A 7,458-nucleotide genomic window follows, 5' to 3' on the forward strand; every position below is an offset into this window, starting at 1 on the left:
TCAAGGGGTTTGGATAATCTTCCTCTTTGGTGTGAAATCTTTTGGTAGTTTGCAACATTTTTCTCTAATTTGGTTTACTTAGGTGATAAAATTTATAAATATGACAACTTTTCAAAGAGAAATTTCTTTCTTTTTTTTAAAAAATATATTTACTTGGCTCTTCTGAGTCTTAGTTGTGGCATGTGGGATCTAGTTCCCTGGCCAGGGATTGAACCTGAAACCTGGGCCTCCTGCCTTGGTAGCGTGGAGTCTTACACTAGGCCACCAGGGAAGTCCCTCAAAGAGAAATTTCCATCTATAGCGATTCAGGTGAGAAAGTGTTCATACCACTCCCAAGTTTTACTCTTCGCTTGGTTGACAATCAATAGAAAAACATGTCATTTTGTTGATGATCTTTGTTGTTGTTGTTGTTGTTGTTTTGGTGAAAGTGCAACTAAAAAGATAATTCTTGTCAGTGACCATTATTTAAAAGCAAACAAACTCCAAACAAAACAAACCAGATTGTTACACTTTTATTAATCAAGTGTTACGTTCTTTCTGGTCTATAGCTTCCAGGAAGCTCAGCTCTACCTTTTATACACAAATGCAGCGATTTCCCTTTCTCTATGTTTCTTGTTTTTAAATAAATTTATATTAGAGTATGATTGCTTTACAATGCTGTGTTAGTTTCTAATGTACAGCAAAGTGAGTCACCCATACATAAACATATGTGCTCAGTCTTGTCCAACTCTTTGTGACCCCATGGACTGTAGCACCCCAGGATCCTCTGCCTGTGGAATTTATTTTCCAGGCAAGAATATTGGAGTGGGATGCCGATTCCTACACCAGGAGGTCTTCCAGACCCAGGGATCGAACCCAAGTCTCTTGTGTCTCCTGCATTGGCAGGTGGATTCTTTACCGCTAGCACCCACCTGGAAAGCCTATCAGTTCAGTTCAGTCGCTCAGTCGTGTCCGACTCTTTGTGACCTATGAATCCCAGCACAGCAGGCCTCCCTGTCCACCACCAACTCCTGGGGTTTACCCAAACTCATGTGCATTGAGTCAGTGATGCCATCCAGCCATCTCATCCTCTCTCGTCCCCTTCTCCTCCTGCCCCCAATCCCTCCCAGTATCAGGGTCTTTCCCAATGAGTTAACTCTTCGCATGAAGTGGCTAAAGTATTGGAATTTCAGCTTCAGCATCAGTCCTTCCAATGAACACCCAGGACTGATCTCCTTTAGGATGGACTTGCTGGATCTCCTTGCAGTCCAAGGGACTCTCAAGAGTCTTCTCCAACACCACAGTTCAAAAGCATCAATTCTTCAGCGCTTAGCTTTTTTTTATAGTCCAACTCTCACATCCATACATGACCACTTGAAAAACCATAGCCTTGACTAGATGGACCTTTGTTGGCAAAGTAATGTCTCTGCTTTTTAATATGCTATCTAGGTCGGTCATAACTTTCCTTCGAAGGAGTAAGCGTCATGGGAAGCCCATACATAGACATAAATGGCCTCCCTTTTAGATTTCATTCCCGTTCATTCTGATGTTTCTGATAAGAATATTCTCCTATTCTGTTGCTGTTCAGCTGCTGTCCTGTCTGACTTTTTGTGGCCTCATGAACTGCAGCACGCATATATATTCTCTTATATATGTTCCAGATTAGCTTTGTTCAGACATCGCCACCTTGCTGCACAGAGAGCTGGTCCCAAAGGCAAAACTCCATTTAATCTGAGGAAGGAAGCTCTGTCTAGTTCAGTTCAGTTCAGTTCAGTTCAGTCGCTCAGTTGTGTCTGACTCTTTGCGACCCCATGAATCGCAGCATGCCAGGCCTCCCTGTTCATCACCATCTCCCGGAGTTCACTCAGACTCATGTCCATCGAGTCCGTGATGCCATCCAGCCATCTCATCCTCAGTCATCCCCTTCTCTTCCTGCCCCCAATCCCTCCCAGTATCAGACAGAGTGTTTTCCAATGAATCAACTCTTCGCATGAGGTGGCCAAACTACTGGAGCTTCAGCTTTAGCATCATTCCTTCCAAAGAAATCCCAGGGCTGATCTCCTTCAGAATGGACTGGTTGGATCTCCTTGCAGTCCAAGGGACTCTCAAGAGTCTTCTCCAACACCACAGTTCAAAAGCATCAATTCTTCGGCGCTCAGCCTTCTTCACAGTCCAACTCTCTCATCCATACATGACCACAGGAAAAACCATAGCCTTGACTAGACGGACCTTAGTCAGCAAAATAATGACTCTGCTTTTGAATAGACTATCTAGGTTGGTCATAACTTTTCTTCCAAGGAGTAAGGGTCTTTTAATTTCATGGCTGCAGTCACCATCTGCAGTGATTTTGGAGCCCCCAAAATAAAGTCTGACACTGTTTCCACTGTTTCCCCATCTATTTCCCATGAAGTGATGGGACTGGATGCCATGATCTTCATTTTCTGAATGTTGAGCTTTAAGCCAACTTTTTCGCTCTCCTCTTTCACTTTCATCAAGAGGCTTTTTAGCTCCTCTTCAGTTTCTGCCATAAGGATGGTGCCATCTGCATATCTGAGGTTATTGATATTTCTCCCAGCAATCTTGATTCCAGCTTGTGTTTCTTCCAGTCCAATATTTCTCATGAGGTACTCTGCATAGAAGTTAAATAAGCAGGGTGACAATATACAGCCTTGATGTACTCCTTTCCCTATTTGGAACCAGTCTGTTGTTCCATGTCCAGTTCTAACTGTTGCTTCCTGACCTGCATACAGATTTCTCAAGAGGCAGGTCAGGTGGTCTGGTATTCCCATCTCTCTCAGAATTTTCCACAGTTTATTGTGATCCACACAGTCAAAGGGTTTGGCATAGTCAATAAAGCAGAAATAGATGTTTTTCTGGAACTCTCTTGCTTTTTCCATGATCCAGCAGATGTTGGCAATTTGATCTCTGGTTCCTCTGCCTTTTCTAAAACCAGCTTGAACATCAGGGAATTCACGGTTCACGTATTGCTGAAGCCTGGCTTGGAGAATGTTGAGCATTACTTTACTAGCATGTGAGATGAGTGCAATTGTGCGGTAGTTTGAGCATTCTTTGGCATTGCCTTTCTTTGGGATTGGAATGAAAACTGCCCTTTTCCAATCCTGTGGCCACTGCTGAGTTTTCTAAATTTGCTGGCATATTGAGTGCAGCACTTTCACAGCATCATCTTTCAGGATTTGAAAGAGCTCCACTGGAATTCCATTACCCCCTTTGCTTTGTTCATAGTGATGCTTTCTAAGCCCCCCTTGACTTCACTTTCCAAGATGTCTGGCTCTAGATTAGTGATCACATCATGATTATCTGGGTCGTGAAGATCTTTTTTGTACAGTTCTTCTGTGTATTCTTGCCACCTCTTCTTAATATCTTCTGCTTCTGTTAGGTCCAGACCATTTCTGTCCTTTATGGAGCCCATCTTTGCATGAAATGTTCCCTTGGTATCTCTAATTTTCTTGAAGCTCTGTCTAAGCAGAAGCTAAGTCTGAGATGAAGAGATAACAGGACAGGGCCTGGAACATTTCTGTCTATCCTGACCCACCCGGCCAGCCCCCTAAACCTTTGTTCACTGCCCCTCACCATGGCCTCATGCTCTGTTTCATGTCCCACCCTCCTGGAACCCACCCACACAAGCCCAACCCAGAAATTAGACCTCCCTCTATTCTCCACTGTGGCTTTTAGTGAAACACAGGAGAAAAACAGAAAAGAAGTAGGAAATACTTTGCTCGCAGGGAGCTATATTCCATATCTTGTGATGAACCATACTGGAAAAGGATATGTGTGTGTGTGTGTGTGTGTGTGTGTATACGTATATGTGTATATATATGTGTGTGTGAGCATAGCTCAGTCACTATTCTGTACAGCAGAAATTAATGCAACTTTGTAGATCAACTGTACTTCAACAAAATTTTTTAAAAAAGAAAATGCTTTGCTAGGGCATCTGCTAAGAGAGTAGCTTAGAGTTTGGCCTGTACAACCTCAGATACACAGAGCTTCTTCTCTCTCTTTTTTTTTTTCCATCAATTTTATTTATTTATTTTATTTTTGACTGCGCTGGGTCTTTATTGCTGCGTGAGGTTTTCTCTAGTTGTGGAGAGTGGGGGTGTTCTCTAGTTGTGGTGCATGGCCTGCTCGTTGCGGTGGCATCTCTTGTTGGGGAGCAAGGGCTCTCAGCCTGCAGGCTCGGTAGCTGTGGCTCGCGGGCTCTAGAGCTCAGGCTCGGTAGCTGTGGCTCACGGGCTCTAGAGAGCAGGCTCGGTAGCTGTGGCTCGCGGGCTCTAGAGCGCAGGCTCGGTAGCTGTGGCTCGCGGGCTCTAGAGAGCAGGCTCGGTAGCTGTGGCTCCCGCGCTCTAGAGCGCAGGCTCAGTACTTGTGGCCCACGGGCTTAGTTGCTCCCCGGCCTGTGGGATCTCTCTGGTTCAGAGATCGGTGTCTCCTGCAGGCAGCTTCTTTACCGTTGAGCCACCAGGGAAGCCCTACCCAGAGCTTCTTTTTGAATCTTCGTCCATCATCACATCAGGAGAAGAGGAAGAAGAAAAAACCGTCAAGGCGTCCTGTCGAGAGATCCGCTGCTCCTAGGATTTCTTGACCAAAAAGCAAAAAAAACGTGGAGGTTCCGCCTTTGGCAATGAAGCTCCCGCCAAACCAGCCCTCCTCCTGCAAATAACTGAACTCTGCATAAAGTACTAAAAAAAAAAAAAATCGCTGTCCGAAAGGTATGACTAGGGAGGAAGCATTCCTTCAAAAGAAAGAAAATAAAATCTTCCCTGGGATATGTGGGGGCTTTCCTGGTGGCTCAGACAGTAAAGAATCTGCCTGCAATGCAGGAGACCTGGGTTCAATCCCTGGGTTGGGAAGATCCAGGGGAGGAGGGCATGGCAACCCACTCCAGTATTCTGGCCTGGAGAATCCCGTAGACAGAGGAGCCTGGTGGGCTACAGTCCATGGGGTTGCAAAGAGTTGGACAGGACTGAGCGACTAAGCACAGCACACAGGATGTGTGGGGTCCTCTTTGTGTGGAGCTCTGTTCCGTAAATTCCACAAAGGACATGCAGTAGCTGTGCCGGTTTCTCCTCACAGACTCCAGGGCTCTTGTGGGAACCATCTTCTATGATTGCTTATCGCTTCCGTTGTTCAGTTGCTCAGTCCTGTCTGGTTCTTTGTGAATCCATGGACTGCAGCACTCAAGGCTTCCCTGTCCTTCACTATCTCCGAGTTCAGTTCAGTCGCTCAGTAGTGTCCGACTCTGCGACCCCGTGAATCGCAGCACGCCAGGCTTCCCTGTTCATCACCATCTCCCGGAGTTCACCCAGACTCACGTCCGTCGAGTCCGTGATGCCATGCAGCCATCCCATCCTTGGTCGTCCCCTTCTCCTCCTGCCCCCAATCTCTCCCAGCATCAGAGTCTTTTCCAATGAGTCAGCTCTTCGCATGAGGTGGCCAAAGTACTGGAGTTTCAGCTTTACCATCATTCCTTCCAAAGAAATCCCAGGGCTGATCTCCTTCAGAATGGACTGGTTGAATCTCCTTGCAGTCCAAGGGACTCTCAAGAGTCTTCTCCAACACCACAGTTCAAAAGCATCAATTTTTGGGCGCTCAGCCTTCTTCACAGTCCAACTCTCTCATCCATACATGACCACAGGAAAAACCATAGCCTTGACTAGACGGACCTTAGTTGGCAAAGTAATGTCTCTGCTTTTGAATATGCTATCTAGATTGGTCATAACTTTTCTTCCAAGGAGTAAGCGTCTTATAATTTCATGGCTGCAGTCACCATCTGCAGTGATTTTGGGGCCCCGAAAATAAAGTCTGACACTGTTTCCACTGTTTCCCCATCTATTTCCCATGAAGCGATGGGACCGGATGCCATGATCTTTGTTTTCTGAATGTTGAGATTTAAGCCAACTTTTTCGCTCTCCTCTTTCACTTTCATCAAGAGGCTTTTTAGCTCCTCTTCACTTTCTGCCATAAGGGTGGTGTCATCTGCATATCTGAGGTTATTGATATTTTTCCTGGCAATCTTGATTCCACCTTGTGTTTCTTCCAGCCCAGCGTTTCTCATGATGTACTCTGCATAGAAGTTTAATAAGCAAGGTGACAATATACAGCCTTGACATACTCCTTTTTCTATTTGGAACCAGTCTGTTGTTCCATGTCCAGGTCTAACTGTTGCTTCCTTCCCTGCATACAGATTTCTCAAGAGGCAGGTCAGGTGGTCTGGTATTCCCATCTCTCTCAGAATTTTCCACAGTTTATGGTGACCCACACAGTCAAAATCTTTGGCATAGTCAAGAAAGCAGAAATAGATGTTGTGCTCAAACTCATGTCCATGGAGTTGGTGATGCCATCCAAACATCTCATCTTCTGTTGCCCCCTTCTCCTCCTGCCTTCAGTCTTTCCTGGCATCAGGTCCTTTCCAATGTATATTTTTAATTTATTTTTTAATTGAAGGATAATTGCTTTACAGATTCCAGTGTCTTAATCATCAGTTTTTGTTATTCAGTATTTGAGGATGGGTTTTATATAATCATTTTCCTGTAACCTGGGAAAACTATTCTCATTTCTAGTTTTGCACGTAAGTGAAGGGGCAGAGACAATAACTGGTCACATTCCAGCTGGCGACCCGGGGTGGGTTTTATCTCTGACGCGGTCCCTTGGGAGGTGGGCTTACTCTGCTTGGGCACTTGCTTCAGGGGATCTGCCATATCACCTGGAATGGTTTGATTCACCAAGGTCTTCCTTTTGTTTAAATCTTCAACGTCCTCAGATAACCCTCGGTTGTTATTAAACTTTGTTTCCTTCCCCAAAGGCTAGGTGTGCGCCTGAAACTCAGTTTTTTCCTGAGACTGATCAGAAGTTAGTTACTATGGGCTATAATTCATTGTGGTGATGCCTGCAGAGTTTTGAGATATGTATACACCATGCGTGTGTGCGTGCTAAGTTGCTTCAGTCATGTCTGACTCTTTGTGACCCTATGGACTGTAGCCCGCCAGGCTCCTCTGTCCATGGGATTCTCCAGGCAAGAACACTGAAATAGGTTGCCCTGCCCTCCTCCAGGGGATCTTCCTGACCCAGGGATCCAACCCCAATCTTCTACGGCTCCTGCCTTGCAGGCAGATTCTTTACCACTGAGCCACCAGGGAAGCGTATATACCATACAATTCACTTACTTATTTATATCTATCTTTTTATATTTATTTCTTATTACTTATTTTGGGAGAGCACACAGAGAAAAAGTTGGTTTATTTAAGACAGAAACAAGACAGAGATACACGCCCAGAGAGAAAGGGGCATGGGGGTCTTCCCTAAAGAGGAGGAGCCCCTTGCACGTATTTAAAGTGTACAGTTCAGTGGCTCTTACTACATTCACAAAGTTGTGCATTCATCATCACAATCGGGGAATATTTTCATTCCTCCAGGAAGAAACCCCATCACTGCCAATCTCCTTTCCCCTCACAAGCCCTTAGG

Source organism: Capricornis sumatraensis, chromosome 12, assembly GCF_032405125.1.
Source record: "Capricornis sumatraensis isolate serow.1 chromosome 12, serow.2, whole genome shotgun sequence".
Taxonomy (NCBI): domain Eukaryota; kingdom Metazoa; phylum Chordata; class Mammalia; order Artiodactyla; family Bovidae; genus Capricornis; species Capricornis sumatraensis.